Source organism: Haliotis rubra, unplaced genomic scaffold (genome assembly GCF_003918875.1).
Source record: "Haliotis rubra isolate DU_JTF1 unplaced genomic scaffold, ASM391887v1 Scf1107, whole genome shotgun sequence".
NCBI lineage: Eukaryota > Metazoa > Mollusca > Gastropoda > Lepetellida > Haliotidae > Haliotis > Haliotis rubra.
Genome location: NW_025765012.1, coordinates 42,532 through 66,187, shown reverse-complemented (window position 1 = coordinate 66,187; position 23,656 = coordinate 42,532). Strand labels below are relative to the sequence as shown.

General features: G+C 39.2%; 2 protein-coding genes across 2 annotated transcripts in view; one reads left to right on the top strand and one right to left on the bottom strand.

The window, feature by feature from the left end:
* The window catches only part of LOC124287354 (glycine receptor subunit alpha-2-like), a 78,896-nt gene extending 67,969 nt beyond the window's left edge, over positions 1–10,927 (bottom strand). The window contains exon 1 of the mRNA XM_046723858.1: positions 10,810–10,927. The gene's annotated coding sequence lies outside the window, so the exon portion shown is untranslated. The remainder of the gene's footprint in view (positions 1–10,809) is intronic.
* LOC124287384 (double homeobox protein 4C-like) overlaps positions 1–23,656 on the top strand; it is a 36,163-nt gene that overhangs the window by 4,954 nt on the left and 7,553 nt on the right. The window lies entirely within an intron of this gene.

Below are 23,656 nucleotides of genomic sequence, written 5' to 3'. Positions count from 1 at the left end.
AGAGCATACAGGTGGTACATTATACGTTACTATGTGACGAGTGCTACGTTAGTAACGATAATCTATTGAACGACGTCTCGTTGGACATTATAGGGAAATCAAACACGAGGATCAATGTACGCCTGGGGTTGTAATGTCCTATTTACAACACTGTTTTATTCAGAGTAAGATAGGCCCCCCTCCCGTTATAAACATGTGACGTGTGAAACATCAGGGTTTCGTTTATTGATTTGTGCAACAAGAAACGGTTTTTGTACAACCAGTTTACATAATTGTAATCGATCTTTGGTTTCTTTCCATATATTGAGCAGACTAAAACAGAACGGAGTAAGTGAGAGCCGTTTAGAAATAAGATTCCAGTCATGCCTTAGCGGCCGTCAGTCTAGTTTCAACTAGTTGCATGTTATGCCTCGTAACTCCTTCTGTACAATACCCCACGTGCAGCCTCAACTTGTTGGTTAGTGGTAGCTTAGGAAAAATTGTTTAATAGTTATTTTCTTTTCATTTTCTGCTGAAACGTCGAACGTATACCACAGAGAATCAAAGTAAAACACTTGGTTTGAATTATAAGAGTAAGCGTAACCAACCAAACAAAAATAACACAATGATTGTCCTGAATATTAGTTATTCACAGTTACTTAGCCATCATTTACGCGCCATAACATATGGCACACAAATATACCTGACATGTAACATTATGCTCCTGGAATCTGGTATTCATTTGTTGATAGTCATACTGTAACGCTCGTTAGGTAACCAAGGGCGAAGTGTATGCAACTCTGCAAGGAGGCTATAACGAGGGATGATAGAGGGGATCAACAAGTGGAGAATTAATGCACTTAGTTGGTCCTGGTGATTAGCGCTTGATGCTCGTCTGATAAGAGATATGCAATCAGCTATCATCTATGTAGTGGTACCCAGTAAGACCTCATTATGCAAAGACCTGGATTGACGTACGTCAGCTGTTCTACGGCTCACATCTTCTAGTTCATGGATGTTAGAGAGAACAAACCAGCAATGCATGTATCGACAATTAACATAATAGCCTTGTGTGACCTGTAATTATAATTTTTTTAGTACGAACAAATTATGGATTTTCCAACAAGGGCGATGTTTTACGAACCCGTGTCTCTGAGATTAACCCCGTGATACACGTGTCAATGGTCCACATACTACAGTTGTCAAAACCTCGTCTCTCTCCGTCCATGTGCATTCCTAATGCTTGTCCCACTTTATCCAAGTACGCATACAAACCTTGTTACTCCCTAGTCTCTTTATAACGATGTATATTCCGCATACTAACTTTGTTATTCCCTTATCTCTCTGGATCCATGTACAGTTTTCCAGAAATTATTGAGAAAATCTATGTTTCCAAATACTAATAATAGAATTTCAAAATATATCTTACATTAAGGTACTCAATATGGGAGGTAACTCTTGTAGGCTTAAGAATGAACCTTTACATCAAGAGTTATCTCCCCTGGTGTAGCAGCCGGCTTCCTTTGTGGACATTGCAGATTTAGCTGCAGAAGAGATAAGCTTGTTCTGGATGATTTTGAAAGGGGTGTGTCTATTTGCAAAAGAGTTAGCTGGTAGACATGACATTCCTCTGTCTACGGTTTACAGAACTTTGAAGAATATTCAGTCAGGAGTTGGGACTGAGTGCACGACAAGGGCATGGAAGCCAAGGTAAATGTACGCAAGGGGTGAAGATGACAGCACCGCACCGTAATGAGACAATGAGTGTCAGTTATCCCCGTCAATGTACATGAAGGTAAATGTACGCAAGGAGTAAATATGACAACTCTGCACCGTAATGAGACAATGAATGTCAGATATCCCCGTCAATGTACATGAAGGTAAATGTACGCAAGGGGTAAATATGACAACTCTGCACCGTAATGAGACAATGAGTGTCAGTTATCCCCGTCAATGTACATGAAGGTAAATGTACGCAAGGGGTAAATATGACAACTCTGCACCGTAATGAGACAATGAATGTCAGATATCCCCGTCAATGTACATGAAGGTAAATGTACGCAAGGGGTAAATATGACAACTCTGCACCGTAATGAGACAATGAGTGTCAGTTATCCCCGTCAATGTACATGAAGGTAAATGTACGCAAGGGGTAAATATGACAACTCTGCACCGTAATGAGACAATGAATGTCAGATATCCCCGTCAATCTACATGAAGGTAAATGTACGCAAGGGGTAAATATGACAACTCTGCACCGTAATGAGACAATGAGTGTCAGTTATCCCCGTCAATGTACATGAAGGTAAATGTACGCAAGGAGTAAATATGACAACTCTGCACCGTAATGAGACAGTGAATGTCAGATATCTCCGTCAATGTACATGAAGGTAATGACAACTCTTCACCGTAATGAGACAATGAGTGTCAGTTATCCCCGTCAATGTACATGAAGGTAAATGTACGCAAGGGGTAAATATGACAACTCTGCACCGTAATGAGACAATGAATGTCAGATATCCCCGTCAATGTACATGAAGGTAAATGTACGCAAGGGGTAAATATGACAACTCTGCACCGTAATGAGACAATGAGTGTCAGATATCCCCGTCAATGTACATGAAGGTAAATGTACGCAAGGGGTGAAGATGATAGCACTGCGCGCAAATGAGACAATGAATGTCACCGTTAATGATAGACAAAGGTAGACACAGTCAAAGGGTTTGACTGCTGCCTGTATATGTCAGTACAGCGGAGAGAGGGGGAGTTGTGCTGGAAGAGTATAACACCCCTAACTCGTCTGTATCTATCTGTCTCTTTACTAAAGTCGTGTGGGAAATGCTATGAATTTCTATTTTCCGCTTCTGTTTCTCAAACTAGCAATTAGCCAATGTAAAATATATATTGCCCAGTGGATTGCATTTAGGACTACAGATTTACACTATCAAAAACTGTTTGAGGCTACATACAAATCATGCACGTTATATAGCACATCATGTAAACGCGATCTGTTAATGACAGTCAACTCTTCACTGTCTGGATTGCCTCATAAAGGCTCCATAATACACAGATCACCGTCATACAGCAGCACTATTTCTGAGAGGACTGTCAAACAAAACAACTACGACATAGACACGGGTATGGTGTTGACAAATCTGAAACCACTAACATGGGATTCGAACCGCGATAGGTTTACGGAAGCCCAAGAAGCGACATCTAGAAACACTCCGTAGCATATATAACCAATCTATCACCGTGAAGCGGCCACATCGGCTATTGTTGACACCGGCTATTGTTGACATCGGCTATTGTTGACACCAAGAGGCAATGACTGTCTATCGGCCTCAAACAACCATGCAAAATTCAATGAAATGACAGCTCTTGATAACACTGAATCACGCAGGGTTGGCATAATATCATAGTAACTAATCAAACGGGGCAATGACACAGCTTTGACCAAGTGTCACATTCATGATTCACAATGACAGGATGGTAAACTGTTCGCTCAGAATCTCGTAATTTGAACACCAGCCTGTCTCGGAAGGGTGAGTATATATTGTGTTGTGGATATATGTTTGAGTAGACAACATACCACAGACAATGTGAATAATTGAACACATAAGACTCCGATACAGCATGACATACGTTAGTCACTGAATTCACTTACAGATCGGGATTATACAGTTATAAGATTTGAAATCATGTTTGATAACATGGATTCTATAGTTGACAATATTTTATTCCAAAAAACACTGTTAATAATGAGCAAGTCTGATATATTGATGAAATGTACATGTTCATAGGACTAACAATCCAATATCGCCTATAATGTAAAACGATTGAAGTTGGATTTAGTTTTGTTCGCAGTAAATCATTAGTTTATGACACTCTAAAGCACATCCAGTAGCTATACGTCGGTTTCGCAATTTTAAGTCCATACGCAATTTGAGGGAAACTAACATTTCTCTTAAAAGCATCCCCCTCAATCAATATATACATATTTGTCCGTGATAGTTTCAACATTCTTAGCCATGAAATCTTAAATAATATAATAGTGTTCTGCTTATATTTGGACATGTGTACCAGCAGCCATTCACAGGATCCCAACATGCAAGGTAGGACCATCTCATCAGTCATCTGATATCGCTCAAGCCGATAGCCAAGACTGTCACAATCATAAGGAACTTTATCATAATTCGGTAGGTTTATTGCTCCATTGCCTGATACTGATTTGATTATATACAGGTCACATGTATTGTATAAACTTTGGCTAAAACTATTATCTCGATTATTTTTGGACGTTACATGTTAAAACCCTGAAAGTATGTTTAAAGTTATTCCGCATTCTTGACATTTGCAACATGTCCAGTACTACTGTGTATGGTACTTACAGATGTTATAATTAGTCATTCGAAAAGAAAGTTCAGAGTAGGTAGGTAGGTAGGTGGGCAGGTGGGCAGGCAGGCAGGTGGGCAGGCAGGCAGGCAGGCAGGCAGGCAGGCAGGCAGGCAGGGCAGGTGGGCAGGTGGGGTGGCAGGCAGGCAGGCAGGCAGGCAGGTAGGCAGGCAGGCAGGCAGGTGGGTGGGCAGGTAGGCAGGCAGGCAGGCAGGTGGGCAGGTGGGCAGGTGGGCAGGCAGGTGGTGGGTGGCAGGCAGGTGGCAGGCAGGCAGGCAGGGTGGGTGGGTGGGTGGGCAGGGTGGGTGGCAGGCAGGGTGGGTGGGTGGGTAGGTAGGTAGGTAGGTAGGTAGGTAGGTAGGTAGGTAGGTAGGTAGGTAGGTAGGTAGGTTGGTAGGTACGTATTTTATCAACGTGTCACGAGGTATACAAACATATGATCATACAGACAGGACCGATTAAAATAAACCACCCGGTCAGTACGCCTATGAGACACGAGGTATCAATAGGTTCATAGAATTATAAAGAATTTCTTCGAAAAGAAACTTCAGATACAAGATTCGTGAGATATGGAGAGTACAATTTCCCGGAACGACCTCTCTAGTTCTGCATTATGTTGGTAAAGTGAAGTAAAGCGAATCAACTATGTAACAAATTGGTGCAGCTTAAAGGCTAACATGTTAAAAAGCAAATTCCAAGCAATTCTCACTGAACTCCCATTCATGAAGTTTACACATACCGACACTGCCAAGTGTGCAGACACACAATCTGTACAAAAAACAATCTCCTGCAAGTCGAAGCTAATTGGTTTTCGACAGATGCCTCACGGCTGCGGTTCTTTATTCCCGTCCAGATCGTCAGCAACTGAAGTGTTGAAACATTTCTATCTCTGAAACGTTGAGTGTGGGTAACTAGGTCATCACAAATACCAACTTCTGCCCTATCTCGACATGAATTGGATGAAAATAGTACAAATCGATGAACGACTTCTGCATGAGACGACATCTGGGCTACAGTGGCCTTGAGGTCAGATCACTTTCCTTCATATATGACTTCGTTATGCTGTGCTCACATACCGGTACACCGTTTCAACGTCTTACAGTCGATGTCCAATAAGATTCTGCGTTTTTATCAACAGCATTTGACCACTGATTCTTCAGGTATTCCGAAAAGAGATGAGACCATTGCTAACAGCTACCCGGTAGCTGTACAACAAAGGAAAGATAAATGTATCAGCTGTCAAAATGTGAAACCCGTACCTGTACCAGTAAGACTGGAGCCTTGGAGAATCAGGATTGAATCTTGATAAATGAGACCAGTATCATCATTAAGGATGACAGCAGATTCTTGATTAGTGTGACGAGGACGGTGCCCGTTGAGATCAGTGCGTTTCTTACTGACACTTGTGCCTTGATTAGTGAAACTAATGTCGCAATTACTGATTTCAGATTATTAATTAATGAGAGTTATACGGTGATTAATGAGACTCGTTCTTTGGTAAATGAGAGAAGTACCTTGGTTATTGAGACTAGTTCATCAATGAAGGACCTCCTGGAAAGTGATCTAGCCAAGTCAAGGACAATTTGATCAGCTTTCGTTTATCGTATTCTGACTGGAAAATAATTTGAAGGTTTCGAAGGCAAGCTGTTTGTGGTTTTCACGGATATGAACAGTTGATGTGAAAGATAAAACCGATAAAGATCAACAGATCTCCTTCAATAGCAACAAGTCAAAAATAGTGGAAATCAATAGTAATACATTCTCATTAGTGGTCGCACATTAGCAGTACGTGCACTGACTGTATGCATGTTGGCATGGTTAGAAGAGAGACTATGTACAATGTACACGTTCATCACAGTATAGCCGCGGTTAGAAGAGAGACTATGTACAACGTACACATTCATCACAGTATAGCCGCGGTTAGAAGAGAGACTGTGTACAACGTACACGTTCATCACTGTATAGCCGCGGTTAGAAGAGAGACTATGTACAACGTACACGTTCATCACAGTATAGCCGCGGTTAGAAGAGAGACTATGTACAACGTACACGTTCATCACAGTATAGGCGCGGTTAGAAGAGAGACTATGTACAACGTACACGTTCATCACTGTATAGCCGCGGTTAGAAGAGAGACTATGAACAACGTACACGTTCATCACTGTATAGCCGCGGTTAGAAGAGAGACTATGTACAACGTACACGTTCATCATAGTATAGGCGCGGTTAGAAGAGAGACTATGAACAACGTACACGTTCATCACTGTATAGCCGCGGTTAGAAGAGACTATGAACAACGTACACAACCCGACTTCCATTTAATCATACTGTATTGCAGAAGGGGATACCCACACCAAAAAAGTGGCAACCCGACTTCCATTTAATCATACTGTATTGCAGAAGGGGATACCCACACCAAAAGTGGCAACCCGACTTCCATTTAATCATCCTGTATTGCAGAAAGTGATACCCACACTAAAAAATGGCAACCCGACTTCCATTTAATCATACTGTATTGCAGAAGGGGATACCCACACCAAAAGTGGCAACCCGACTTCCATTTAATCATACTGTATTGCAGAAGGGGATACCCACACTAAAAGTGGCAACCCGACTTCCATTTAATCATACTGTATTGCAATACCCACACTAAAAGTGGCAACCCGACTTCATTTAATCATGTGTATTGCAGAAGGGGATACCCACACCAAAAGTGTGGCAACCCGACTTCCATTTAATCATACTGTATTGCAGAAGGGGATACCCACACTAAAAAAGTGGCAACCCGACTTCCATTTAATCATACTGTATTGCAGAAGGGGATACCCACACTAAAAGTGGCAACCCGACTTCCATTTAATCATACTGTATTGCAGAAGGGGATACCCACACCAAAAGTGGCAACCCGACTTCCATTTAATCATACTGTATTGCAGAAGGGGATACCCACACCAAAAAGTGGCAACCCGACTTCCATTTAATCATACTGTATTGCAGAAGGGGATACCCACACTAAAAGTGGCAACCCGACTTCCATTTAATCATACTGTATTGCAGAAGGGGATACCCACACCAAAAGTGGCAACCCGACTTCCATTTAATCATACTCCATTTAATTGTATTGCAGAAGGGATACCCACACCAAAAAGTGGCATACTTCCACACTGTAAAAGTGGCAACCCAACCCGACTTCCATTTAATCATACTGTATTGCAGAAGGGGATACCCACACCAAAAGTGGCAACCCGACTTCCATTTAATCATACTGTATTGCAGAAGGGGATACCCACACCAAAAAAGTGGCAACCCGACTTCCATTTAATCATACTGTATTGCAGAAGGGGATACCCACACCAAAAGTGGCAACCCGACTTCCATTTAATCATACTGTATTGCAGAAGGGGATACCCACACCAAAAGTGGCAACCCGACTTCCATTTAATCATCCTGTATTGCAGAAAGTGATACCCACACTAAAAAATGGCAACCCGACTTCCATTTAATCATACTGTATTGCAGAAGGGGATACCCACACCAAAAGTGGCAACCCGACTTCCATTTAATCATACTGTATTGCAGAAGGGATACCCACACCAAAAAGTGGCAACCCGACTTCCATTTAATCATACTGTATTGCAGAAGGGGATACCCACACTAAAAGTGGCAACCCGACTTCCATTTAATCATACTGTATTGCAGAAGGGGATACCCACACCAAAAGTGGCAACCCGACTTCCATTTAATCATACTGTATTGCAGAAGGGGATACCCACACCAAAAGTGGCAACCCGACTTCCATTTAATCATACTGTATTGCAGAAGGGGATACCCACACCAAAAGTGGCAACCCGACTTCCATTTAATCATACTGTATTGCAGAAGGGGATACCCACACTAAAAGTGGCAACCTGACTTCCATTTAATCATACTGTATTGCAGAAGGGATACCCACACAACCCGACTTCCAAATCATACTGTATGGCAACCCAAAAGTGGCAACCCGACTTCCATTTAATCATACTGTATTGCAGAAGGGGATACCCACACCAAAAGTGGCAACCCGACTTCCATTTAATCATACTGTATTGCAGAAGGGGATACCCACACCAAAAGTGGCAACCCGACTTCCATTTAATCATACTGTATTGCAGAAGGGGATACCCACACCAAAAGTGGCAACCCGACTTCCATTTAATCATCCTGTATTGCAGAAGGGGATACCCACACCAAAAGTGGCAACCCGACTTCCATTTAATCATACTGTATTGCAGAAGGGGATACCCACACTAAAAGTGGCAACCCGACTTCCATTTAATCATACTGTATTGCAGAAGGGGATACCCACACCAAAAGTGGCAACCCGACTTCCATTTAATCATACTGTATTGCAGAGTGCTACAACGCCTGCACGGCGAGTAGGCAGGAGATTAAAGTGTTCGCTCGTCGACCCGAAGGTCCTGGTTCGATTCTCCACGTGGGTACCTGTAAGTCCTCATTTATGGTGTCCCCGGCCGTACTATTGCTGGCTAGAATGCTTAAAACTAAGTGACTTACTCACTCTATGGCATTGCAATCTGGTATTTTGGACACATTGTTATCCCATTTGCTTGTTTCGTGGGAATTGGCATATACTTTCAAAAATGGCATCTGAACTTTTGTTTTCCCACGACAATCCATTATTATATGAAATATAACATTACTAATTTAAACGAGCAATATAGAAAGTTGTATTACACGTATGCATGTGTCCGAAACATACCTCCTACAACATGTAACAAGTTAGAACGCAGGCAAATGGCCACCTAAGGATAACATCTGACATTTGGCGTTTACGATATATCGTTACGACTTGCATCTTGAATGTATCATTTTATTATTGTCTTTAGTTCATTTTATGACACAAATGTGATTAAAGCAGCAGTGACATAAAAGATGGATTGGTGTGTTCATCAGACACAGCAAGAAGCTTAACGGAATTGTAAAAAAGTATGTAGATCATAACTCTGCAATAACAAGAGTTGGAATATACTGTATAGTGTAGGTGACAAGCGAACTGGGTTTACACACTAGTGTAGGTGACAAGCGAACTGGGTTTACACACTAGTGAAGGTGACAAGCGAACTGGGTTTACACACTAGTATAGGTGACAAGCGAACTGGGTTTACACACTAGTGTAGGTGACAAGCGAACTGGGTTTACACACTAGTGTAGGTGACAAGCGAACTGGGTTTACACACTAGTATAGGTGACAAGCGAGCTGGGTTTACACACTAGTTTAGGTGACAAGCGAACTGGGTTTACACACTAGTGTGGGTGACCAGCGAACTGGGTTTACACACTAGTGTAGGTGGCAAGCGAACTGGGTTTAAACACTAGTGTAGGTGACAAGTGATCTGGGTTTACACACTAGTGTAGGTGACAAGCGAACTGGGTTTACACACTAGTGTAGGTGACAAGTGAACTGGGTTTACACACTAGTGTAGGTGACAAGCGAACTGGGTTTAAACACTAGTGTAGGTGATAAGCGAACTGGGTTTAAACACTAGTGTAGGTGATAAGCGAACTGGGTTTACACACTAGTGTAGGTGACAAGCGAACTGGGTTTACACATTACTCCTCATCCGCGACACACTACAATATCCCTCAGTGTCTAGTTAACATCATACAATGTGTAGGATGCATTAGCACATGCTATATATCACATATTGCCAGAGGAGTACTCACTGTTTACATAGAGTGGCTATTCCAGCTGGTCGCATTGCAAACAGGTACCCTTTAACACGCGCCTCATCGTTAAATCATTTCCTGAGTTACTGGTCAGTTTCTTTACTCGCGTGTCTAAATTGGGATTGTCTGTAAACTTGCAGACGTTTATATTTACATTGGACCACAGCATGCATCACAGTGACAGAGACCAACGGCAAGAAAGGCAAATACAAGTGTGCATATGACTACGCTTAGTTTTCATTGTACACCTGAAAAGTCTTTGAACGGCTGAAGATCTGTGCAGATAAAGGTGTTTGTACACGAAGAAGTATATATATTCCCACGGCTCTTAAGGTGTACAATGAAAACTAAGCGCAGTCATATGCACACTTAACAACACTTAGTTTTCATTGTACACCTGAAGAGCCGTTATTCGATTCCGTTATAATATATGTTTCGGATTAACAAACAGAGTCTATCTCCGTAAAGCACGTGTCGTAGTGTTGCAATTGTTGCATGTTGTTATTGTATATACAAAACAGCGGGACTACTAACCGCTTCAGTCTATCTACACTGAGCGAGGTGTGGAGATTCATGCGTGTAAGCTTCAACGCCTTGGCGCCTATATATAGATACCAGCAAAAATGAAGCTACACATGGTTCCATCGCACGAGGATCATACACTGATGAACAAACACAGCTAATTACAACAATGAAGTATTCACCTACCTCACATAGCGTCTGTCAACTGGCCAGACCCCGCGCAGGACTCGTGGATAGCCCAGGAAGAACACACGTGTAAGCTAGCACAAGCACATCTGGCGTCAAGATTCACCTCGGGAAATACGTTGGGTGAGCAATACTGTTGATTGCTTTTCGGCACCAAAGGCCCAGTACTGCTGATGGCTTTACCTCTGTTGTTCAATGATTGTTCATCTGAGAGAGCCTGGGTGTTGATAGCCATCACTTATGTGCTCAATCTCCTTTCACGATCTGTTGTAATGTTCTATTTATTGCAATTGTTCAATTCATTTTTCTCGTTTGTGAAAAGAAAACATCGACGTTGTCAATCTGAGGAAATTAATACCTACTTTATGTTGAGTACAGCTTTCCATTCCCAATACAGGGAGGTAATTTGGTGCTGATGTTCCTCTCTGAAGGATTTATTTACAAAAGCAGTGGATTATAACGTCCCATTTGAAGGTTTGCTGAAAAGCTTTGAGCCTCACTGCAAAAGATGTTTAGTCGGCCCGAACAGTTTCCCTGTATTACGTACATAGGCTGTATAGCAAAACATACATCGAAGTGATAAAGTTTTTTCTGGTGATGAAAATGGAAACGTTGGCTACCCAGGTACCGTCAAGCATCTTGAGCACCATTAACCACCCATGCTGACATACTATCAACTCTACATCCATTCTTTTCAAGGAGCCTTTCAACTACTGTTAAAGGGTAAGAGAGCCTTGAAATGACCTAAGGTCATCAAGATGTTACGCTACCAATAAGTACAATGTTGATTATGGATAATCAACGACTCATCTCCCGTGTCGTGGCCAATGCAGTACGTGTCCCTCATGATAGAGTTGGGGACATTCTGAGGATTGAACTAAGCATGATCAATGTCTCCGAATATTAGCTTTCCATCAAGACTCATAATCACAGACACTTCTGGTCCTGGAGTGATTTGTATCGATGTATGAGTGTTGGATTTACTACTATCAGCCAGAGACTAAACGCACCGTAAAAGCAATGGAAACGCATGTCTCCTCTTTCGAAGAGGCCAAGTGTTATTCCATCAGCTGGAAAGGTGATGGCCTGGGTGTTCTGAGATTTCAAAGGAATCTTGCTCGCGGACTATCTCGCAAAAGGTCAGATCATTAATTGTCAGCATATTGACAACCGGTTCAGACCGCCGCTTAAAAATATCACGGTTTAACATCGCGGAGTGGGTGGGCGAGTTTCATTTCAAACATCAACAACATTTCAGCCATATGATTTAAACAATATTTTATTTCCATTAGTGTTCACATTTTACATGTTACATATCAATGCTTCTCCGCATATAGTACATTATAGTCAATTCTATAAAGAAGACATTCATGAGTGACTCAAATCAAAATAAAATGAAAATAAAAAGCAAGACACCAAATGCATTTTATATTCTTAAGTTGTTACTTAAATTCCGTAAAGCTATTTTATTCAATTACCTAAGTTTGAACTGATTTTATGATGATTTCATTGTCAGAAGGAGATGAATCGCCATTTCCGTGGAGTACAGTGTATATGCTAAGGTGGTTAACAACAAAGCATTTTTTTTCAATTCTGAACTGGGGCATAGCGGGGACAAGATAGAAAGAAGTGGAAAAAATCCAAATCTGTCAAATAAATGTGATTATATATCACTACAACCTAGCCTAATTCTAGATAGAATCACTTGGCATTGTAGGTGCTTATAATTAGCAATGGATGTAAATTTGAGGGAAGCTAATTTCTCTCGAGTTCAATTGCTTAAACCTAGATAAGGAATCAACATTTCTAATGTTAATATCAAGTGCATTCCAAGCTTGAACAACAGTTGGCATAAAGGATCAATTATACTGGGAGAAGCGCCCTGCATAGGTCTGAAAGTTGTTAGCGTTACGAAGGTTATATCCTGTTATGTTGGAGATATTAGGTGAGACCCATAATGATAGGTATTTAGGAGTCAGCCCATTTACCATTTTAAAAAAAATAATAAATTATGGTAATGCCGTCTGTCAGCAAAAAAACGTTTCCCTGTAAAGTTTTTCATAACTAGTTCCTCGTATTGCTCCACATATTGTTCATATATAACTACCAGTAATCAAATAGTGGCAATATAAAATATTTACGCATAAATTCTATTGTTTTCCTTGAAAACTTCATTTAAAACTCCACAGACCCTTAATCATGGATGTGACCCTTTCTGGAATGTTATTTCTCTCCAATTTGCATCTGTTTGAAAAATTAAACCCAAATGTCTTTCAACTTTTTGCTTCAACAGTTGGGATTTCTAAATAAGGTTTTCAACGGTTTTTTCTGGATTAAACATTTCCTGACACTGATTGTTCCAAATTGAAATAGTTTCTAAATCCTCACTTAGATGTGTTACTGTATTGACTGGATCATAGCTTATTGCGTATTGTCTGCAAAGAGTTGCACATCAATATGGTTTAAAAATATTTATTCTGATACATTGTTCAGAAACTGGATCGGCAAACAAGCCAAACGCTTATAGTAATGTCTCTCCAGACAAAACAACATTTATGCGACTTACATTTCATAACAATATTACAAAAATACATGATATCATAAATAACAATAAGCATACAATATTCATTAATATGAACATCCATACAGCCAAAATACTTTTAGTTCTGCAAGGGACTAGATGAAAACGTAAGATTGATTAAATCTTCTTGAACTGGTAATAAAGGTATGTATAGATTTAATAATATCATGTAATTCTAAGTTACCACACAGAGCGTCATTTATGTTATATCCATGTTTGAAATAAAATAAATCGTTTCTTATGCCATCATAAATGGGACATATTAAAAGATAATGAAGGGTGTCCTCGAAGGCAGCACCACAAGTACATGATGGGTTATCGGATATAAATTTATGGGAAGATTCTCCCCATTACTTCTTTCCTTGCCCTTGTTATGACTTCAGATAAGATCAGATAAATATTTCTATACTAATGGTTTTGAAGTTGTATCATTTCGCGAACACCTGGTATCATCACTATTTCATAGTGATTCATAAACACAATGCCGTAACCTCTTTACGTTTATCAAAGATGATATATATCCATCAAATGGTACTCAGTCGGGATATATACACCCTGATTGCATCTCACTTATTTTACTGCCGTCTTTGGAAAGTCTATACATATTTATGGACATATTTTTCAAAGATTTCCGATAAACAACCCGTAGTGGCAACATGCCTAGTATACTTAATACATAATGATTACATTCTCTCACACTTACCTTTTATGTATAGGAAGAACAGATAGCTTTTTCCACATCAATGACATGAAGTCACTGGTTGAAAATCTCTGGGAAGGGACACTATATATCTTCGCTATTAATTTAAGAACACAGCATTTCCAATTCTACATCGACCAGTGACTTCCTTTACGTCAACCGAGAGTAGTATATCTTGGACACCAAAACGAGTTAGTGTAATACTGTCACTGTGCTTTTAAAACATACTTTGTTTCAAACCTTAACAATCCTGTTTGGAATAAATATATCATAAATATTGATAAGTCAATAAATCTAATTACTACTAAGTCAATATAGCTTATTCTAATTAATCCCTGTGACGGCTTGTTGTTGTGGGTGCGAGTGGGGGCTGTGGGGTAGTCTAGTGGTTAAAGCGTTGGCTCGTCACGCCAAAGACTGGGGTTCGAATCCCCACGTGGGTACAATGTGTGAAGCCCATTTCTGGTGTCCCCCGTCGTGATGTAGCTGGAATATTGCTAAAAGCGGCGTAAAACCAACCTCAGTCAGTCAGTGGGTGCGAGTGAGATATGTGACCTTGAACTTATTGACATATTAGCGTATGTTGATTTTAATACTAGTCTTTCCGAATGGACATTTGAAACGAAGGTGTTATGACGTTTGCGTGAATGAGCTGTTCACCAACATATGAGACTTTTATGGGTGCTTTGTTAGATTTGTAAGTGAAAGTTTTGACTTATGATTACAGAATTTGAGGGGCATAATACAAATATGAGTGTTTATACAGTTAGGTGGATTGTGGATACAATGGCGTAGAGAAGGCTGTTAAGTACACAAAGCGGTTGATGTTGGAATAAAGGAAAAAGCAGTAGTATATACACATTGGTAAGCAAAGGGGTTTTAAATCTTTGACAGATACATTACATTACAGAAATAACATATCACAAGAGTTCAAAAAGATGTTATTCTACGAATTGCTAATTAGCATGGCTTCCTCATTTAAACTAATTCCCAAAGCAAGCCGCTCTTTTGGCAACAAACATTGCCCGACAAAAGCCTGTTTGTTCGCGTGCGTTGGTCACATTCAACTGTTCACGTTTAATCTCTTTGATAACGTGCGTCTTCTGTTAGCAAACGTATAGTTAATTTGATTGACTGAACTCAATCAACACCCGTCAACTCCAGTAAGGTATAGAAGACGTGAGTATATATCATCTCCCATCACCCATGAATCAGCAACCCAGGACACTTGACTCGTTCTCAAAGATGGCAAAATCATTCTCCGACCAGTCGATCAGCACAATCCTTGGTTTGCACAAAGGTTATCATTAACGCATAGTACTAAGTCGTCAAATTGAGTTCAGTGAGATTTCAACATTTCAAATCATGACAGCATCTGATATTGAGATAGATGTAGTTCGTTGAAGGTGTGGGAACAATACCCTGATGTTACTTTTTTCATTCCCACGAACATCCAGTTCAAGAAGATGTTGGACGGTCGCAGAAAGAGGATGTACCTTGTACAGTCAACATGCGCTTGATAAGATCGAGGCGATCTTTGAAAAGGATCCCTACCTATATCACAAGAGTTCGAGGTCCCCGAGTCGAAAATATAGGTGCGTAGTTAAGATGTAATTAATATTTGTGTAAATCAACTTAGAAAAACGAACGCATTACTCAATGTATTTGCGTGATTGATGCTGACCAAATTCTTTTTTTTATATTGCCAGATGTGGTTTCAGAATCTTCGTACTCGCTGAGGACGTACCAAGACCAGACGTGGACCCTGTAGCACCAAACAGACGATCAGTAAACCGCCATACTCTCATCCCATACAGCCTCTCCCCTACTGTAACCCCGTGTCTTGGTTCCACGCTCCGTCACCCTTGCTGCCAGATCTTCTACCCCGTTGTTCCCCAACAGCTGAACACTTGATCACGTCTCACTCCGGAGCCCAATACTTGAAATCACAGCAACAAGACCGTCTAAGAGAACTGTTGATTGGAGAGTTGAGGGCCTACGATGTCAAAGCTTCCAGCTCCACGGTATACGTGATTCCAACTTAACATCAGATATTTGCCCTCACAAGTGAAGTATCATTATAGTGCTATCCGTCAATGTTCAGGCGTTTGTGGTGCTACTCCGAGGAAAACTGTCTATGTTCGAACTGTCTTCTTGAATTCTGTAATAAAGAGTCCCCATTCCATGGATATTCATGTCGTTTGTTTGTGGCATGTCTCTCTACTGTTGATAATATACTGATCACTAGACGATCACCCTGTAATAAAGACAAGGGCGCCATGCTGGGACTATATTTGGATGGGGTATTGCGAAGTGAAATATCATTATAGTGCTGTCCGTCGCCGAGAGAACTACCTATGTGCTATCTATGTTAGTGCTACAAACAATGAAAAACCCCAGTCAATGTCCAGTTCAAAAAGACGTTTATGGTGTTACTTCTTTGAAAAATGTCTATGATCGAACTGCCTTCTTGAAATCTGTAATAAAGAGTCTCCATCCATGAATATTCATGTCGTTTGTTTGTGGCATGTCTCCCAGTTGTTAATGATACATATTGATAACTAGGCGATCACCATGTAATAAAGACAAGGGTGAGTGAGTGAGTGAAAATTTAACGTCACCTCGCGACAGCCATATAGTGACGAGAAGTGTTGGGCATACACATTAAATACAAGTAGGTAAATAATCAGTCATTGAGGGACTGTAAAATAACTAGAGTATCACAGATATGGATATAAAACTAGCATGGAAAACTAAAACATTTTAATAAAAGCAGACAATGCAATATAAAACAAGGGCTAAAGACAAGGGCGCCATGCTGGTACTGTTCAGCGCTTTCAAGACGTAGAAGGTCCTTGCTATACACATGCAAAGACACTATAAGTCGTATCTCCAAACTGCCTGGCTTAGGAATATTTTTCACTTGTGAAAGTGAGGATGCACTTAACAAAATACAAATGTACAATTGTAATGCATGACAGCATAGATTTAGAGTGCGCCATGACAAAGTAGATGTACAGTGCAAGATCATAGCAGGCTCTATTACCAGCACTCACTGGCAAAATATTCATTTGACCTACAATTTCTATGGTGTCATAGGATAAATTTTGTCCAGAACTATTTGCGCCGATAAGGGTATATCTAGAATAATTTAAAGTAGAGATGTGAGACGGATGACTTCTACAATGCACATTAATGTACAATGTATAGATCAAAAATATGTAACGATTGTATATAGTCACCTACTTAATCGTGCAGGTATTTTCAATAGCAGATGTGAGCATAATTTTCTATATTTTGATGCTCTTGCAGTGTAGCTTGGAATATAGAGCAAATATCGACTGATCCCGCATGATATGAAACTTTCGAGAATATAGTTACACTATGTAAATGGGCAAGCGCACGCCTCCATCATCTCACATTATCTCAAAACCAGGCTTGTGTGGAGAGGTCACTGTTGCTGCTAGGTGAGTATAATCATCACATTGCTATTGCCACTGCGACTGCCATCGAATGTTGTACTGTCACTCTGTTGTGTAGTTTGTTTGCAGAAAATCGTATTGAATTTTGAATGTAATTCACTGTATACTACAACTGTCTACAGTATACAGAACTTTGAAGAATTCAGTCAGGAGTTGGGATTGATCACAAGACAGGTGCGGGGAGATTTAACTGGTGTAGGGCTCACGCAAATCGAGATTGGGATAATCTTTTCTTTTCTGATGAAAGTTCTGTCTGGCTTTTTCCGAACTGTGTGAACATTTGGACAAGAGATACCGTGAAACCTATCTACCAACGCCCAAAACATAGCCGGACATTTCACATGTAGGGTGGGATATCATAACGTGGAGTGAGGTCGTTGTGCAGTTTCACTGGAAATTTGACGTAGGAACGATATGTTGACATCTTGGGTGATAACCTCCTTCCAATGGCCCGAACTCTGTATCAAGATAATTGGATTTGCCAGCATGATAACGATCCAAAACAAACTACACAAAACAGTGGTTGTCGGACGAAAATGTTCCGAAATGGCCCAGGCACAGCCAGGATCTTAACCCTATTGAGAATGTGTGGGAACTAATGAAGGACGGAATAAACTTAAACGGACTTAGAAATATGGAGGATATGAAGAAAGAAGTGGTCGAATATTGGGATACGCTGTCCCACGATTTCTTACAAACATCGATCGGTAGTGTATCTGGGTGCATTCAGTCGTGTATTGCATAGCAAGGAGGTCTCACAAGGTACTGAAAAGACACTTAGACTGTAAGAGAATCATATCTCAACATATTTAGCTTAGCAAAACCTCTGTAGTTTACATACATGTATTACATATTTGCCGAAACAACTTTCTCAATAATTTATGGGAATATTATAGCTATTATCTGCAAACTGTATAAAACCTTGAACCGTGGAAACTTACAATACTTCTGCTTCTTGGACGGTTCCCCAGCAGGACTTATACCAACCACTCTGCTTCTAGCGAGTTACGCAATTTTTGCCGATCATTTATAACATGAAAATATGCTCCGAATAAAACCGGTTGTAGATATGAATAATCTGTGAATGGTGTGGGCTCCAAACCATAACCTACCGGTTGAGACTGGCCGCTAGAGAGGAGTACCCAGAGAAGAGCGACTTTACCCTCTCTGCAGCTCACCAGCAGTTGCAGATGAGTTCCATTATCTTATTAAATGTGAAGCCTTCTTTTCAGAAAGATGAATATTTATCCCAAATCAATTTCTACAATGGGCCAAATCTCTCAAAATGGCGAACCTTTTCAATTCCAAAGTAACAAACACTTTACGTAACTATGCAAAATATATTAGAATTGTTTCCAAAAGGCTCCAAATAAAATCTAATTTGTAACATTTACGCTTTTTCAATTAGTTATAATATATCTGTGTACATGTATTATAAACGTAGATGTACATCCCTGCCATCTTGGCATTTATTGTATTCATTTGCATTTGATTGTCTCATGTACTACCGTTGGTGGGCTTTTGAGAATAAAGATGAGATGAGATGCTTGCATACCTTCTTTTACTTAGGAACACAATGATTTTACGATACTTCAACCCTCGTCGAGGGTACAGCTACAAAACATCGCAGTTAATAATCATATACTACCAAGCTATAAAATAACACTATGAACACCAAATTGTGTGACTCAAGTTCATTTCTTTTAATTTTTTTAAACTAATATTATTAAAAGGTTGACGACTTGAATTATTTATCCCTTTTGATGGAAAGGTAAGGTAAAAACAGTCGCACCCAAATTAATTCCATAATACAATTGTTGTTTTTTTATATTTTCTTTTTCAGTACACCAGGGTTCGCACAGCGGTATAAAACAATATGTTGTATATGATTACATGTTCGTACAATAGCTGAGAAGTTCATACAGTTCCTAAAAGGTGATTATACTGATGGACAAGTGTAGTGCTTATTTTAGTAAAGAGCATGATCATACAGTAGTATATAAAGCAAACACTGTATATAGTTACCTGTTTGCACAGTAGCGTACAGGTTCATACGGTTCATACCGGGTAGTTATGCTAATGGATAGAGTGTAATGTTTGCTTTAATAAAGAACGTGTTCATGCCATGGCATATAAGTTCATACAATTCATACAAGACAGCTATGCACTTCATACAAGGTAGCTGTACTGATGGACAGGGTGTAATGTTTGATAACAAAAAGCAAACTGACATAGGTTGATAGCAAGTTTTGTAGTTCCAGTATTATTACAATTTTGCATATACGTATTCCTGTTAAAATGCTTTTCCAATACAGAGGGAGAAAGCATTCACGAGCAATACAGATTCAGGTGTCAGGTAGTGATATATCAATTTCAATGAGACTTGAAACCGTTGTACCATTAAGAGGTACATTCATGTTACTATATAGATACAAAGAGAAGGATTAGTCACATTGCAAAAAATATCACACATGACAAGTAATGGTAATAGATAATCAATGGTTTCAAAGGTTAATTATTAATGGTTAACTGATGAATTTATAGTATTTTTCAAGTTCAAGAGAAGAAGGTCAGATTAAACATAATGATATTAGTGCAGAAAGTAATTTGAGTATGTATCATTAGTTCAGTTAATGGAAGGTGGCACATTCATACTTATCAATGGTTGCCATTTCTTACTGAAAGTGTTGACTTTCAGATTCATGTTTGCAAATGCATTTTTCAATTTTCATTATGTCCTTAACTATATTTACAAAAGAGTCAAAGCAAAGCGTTTTTGAGTTAAAACTGTTATTGTGAATGAATTATTTTGCAATCAGTGATTTTGTAATACAAAGCATCTGGGTGGACCAAAAAACACAACTCTTTTGGAAGTTCACATCTGCTAGTGCATCTTCTGTTCATAAATTCTGCTACCTGCTTCCAGAAGCTATGAACGTGTGTACATTCATAATAAACATGATGAATATCTTCATTTGCTACTTCACAAAAACAGCATTTATTTTTGTCTATTAATTTCTTTTCTTGTGTATATTGCTCTTTTAAAACTTTTATTGAAAACCACACAATTTACTGTCCTTGGTGCAGGTTTGCGTATATATAAGTTTCCAGTTCATAGCAGCATTAAACTCATAAGATGCTTACTCATGAGGTGCTTCTTCAATCCTCGTCGAGGGTACAGCTACTAAAAATAGCAGTTAATAATCATATACTACCCAGCTATAAAATAACACTATGTACACCAAAAATGTGTCACTCGGTTTCATTCCTTTTTAAATATTTTATTATTAAATGAAAACTAATATTATTAAAAGGTTGACGACTTGAATTATTTATCCCTTTTGATGGAAAGGTAAAAACAGTCGCACTTACACATGCGCACCCAAATTAATTCCATAACACAATTGTCAATTTATGATTGGCCTTTATAAGTCGACATCGAACACACTCAAACGCACATATACACAAGCACATAAATACACTAAGCCTATCAAACAAGGCACGAGGGAAGACGACCCTCTTTGCTACAGCGGAAGTGTCGATAGAAGCGACAAACCCATTTCCACATTTACAAGAAACCTCTGCCAAAAGCAGGGTCGATTGTACAATCATGATTATACAGAGATAGTGTAGACAAAGAAAGGTATCATAACACGTTAAATTGATTAATTGTATTATGACATGTTTATGACGGCTACTGGCGTCACGTCAAAGTCAGTTGAACATTTTAGTTAAAAGTTAAAGTTAACAATGATAATTATATGTTTAGTAGCCTAAAGGCACGAAAGCTAATTTGAAAATATTACGAAATACATCAGCAATATCTTGTTCGGTATTGTAAACTATTGGAGACAATTGATGGAAACGACTATTTAATAGAATTTGTTTTGATGTAATTCGTACCTAAGTGTACCAGGAGTGATAGGTATAGATTCATCAACACTTGCATCAAAAGCACGTTTTGCATCAAAACTGTTGATATTATTTTGCTACGAAACGTTCTGAACTTAGTCCCAATCATTAGGAAGATCTCTTTGTTTTCGCAATCTTATGTACAAGATACAGTTTCCTTATCAATGATCGGATTTCGTTATTCATCCATGCTGCATATTTGGTTGTAATTGTTACAGGTTTATTTAAATATGTTCATTCACGATATTCAAGAATGTAAGGTTTTCAGGGATATTATCTACGTTCCCCGGCGAGAAAAACATATCTGAGTTTATCTCTTGTTCAAAATACCCCCAAGCCATACTTTGTCGAATGGCTTACTTATATCGCCGAGCACTACCGAAACCTATTTATAAACATTGATAGGAGCATAGACCTTATTGTACAAACACTTTGCACAGCTGCCTCAGGTATGAAAAAACGAACTGGTAAGAGAGGAAACAGAGCTCAAACATTGCATGATGCAGAGTGTGATAAACTGAAAAAAGAAACATGCAAATATTTAAATAGGTTTCGTAAATCTAAGGATGTTCGAGCTCTAGAGGATTACCATTGCATTAGATATACGTATAATGCAGTTTGTTAACAAAAATGAAGTGACTATTTGAAACTGAAACAACAACAATTAGAAAATAGTGTTAACACTTCTAAACAGTTTTGGTCTTCGCTGAAAAAATTGAATGGGAAAGCAAGACAAACAAATGACATTGAGATCAATGAATGGTATTCCTATTTTAAAGAATTGTTTTCTACATCTGGAATTAATGATGCCATGAATAACTATACAGCCAGTCAGGGAGATAAAAATAATTGGCAAAGATGTGATATAAAGAGCTCAAGGACAAATGACATACTTACAATACAATACAATAACTCGAGAAGAAATCAGAAATAGTATTAGACAATTGAAGTTGAACAAATCACCAGGAATAGATGATACTATTTCCGAATTTTTCTTACACTCATCAGATATTCTACTCCCATATCTTGAATTATTGTTTAATGTCATTCTTGAAAATGGGCTTTTTCCACATTCATGGTCGATTGGTATCATTGTACCTATTCATAAGCATGGTGATAAACATCAAACTGAAAACTACAGAGGGATTACTCTTCTAAGTGTCTTTAGCAAAATATTCACTGCCATCATCAATAAACGTCAGAATCCTTTGATAATATGAGCGAATCCCAAGCTGGCTTTAAAAGAGGATATACTACTACTGACAACATATTTGTTTTACATTCACTTATACAGAAAGACTTAAAGGTCACATGCAACCAAAAAATCAAACATAATTTAAACACAATTATCACTTCTTCATGGCATATAATATGCATTGCTGATTATGAAAAAACAAATAAACAAAATTATAAGCGTATAATCTCAAATCAAAAGTGCAATATTTTGTGCTTCGGTTTACCTCCCTCGAAACGAAGCAGCCGGGATACCGAACCCAGTCAGAGCGGGTGGGTGTGCACTCAAGTGTAACGGCTGGTTCATTAGCAGATGCCGCCTTCACGGCTAATTGTGTGTGTATATAGAGATGTTGGGTTTTGTAAATACATGCTCATTTTTTGTGTATAACATTTTGCAATCAACAGACATCATAACATGTCATGTGTTCAAGTATCACACCTGCCTGTCTGTGTAATAACATAATGTGACAGAGACCGAACTCGGGCCATAAATCAATGCGTTTTGTTTATGGTGTATAGCCTGATTGGTCTTAAGTTCAAATTGCATGTGGTCAGTGATCGCAGTTGTGTATTGAATATTGTCATTAGCAGACAGGCAGGCAGACACACAGGTGTCAATAAAACAAGACATTGAGTTTTGTCTGTGACAGCGACATATCTATATCACAGTTAGAAATTGTGTCAACGCTAAATAATGACATTGCTTTTAAGTATCGAACTGAGAAAGTGACTCGGTAAGAAGAACGTGTGGTGAAATAGACAAATGAAATTATATAAACAGTTTATTTACTGTCATAACATATAAAAAGCTCGCGCCTGTGAGATATCAACAAAACATTAGAAAAATAGCTCACACCAAAGCCTTCACCGAGTATTCACCCGACAACCCGCTTCCAAGCTGCGCGAACCTATTTACTTGCGCACGTGCTATGAGCG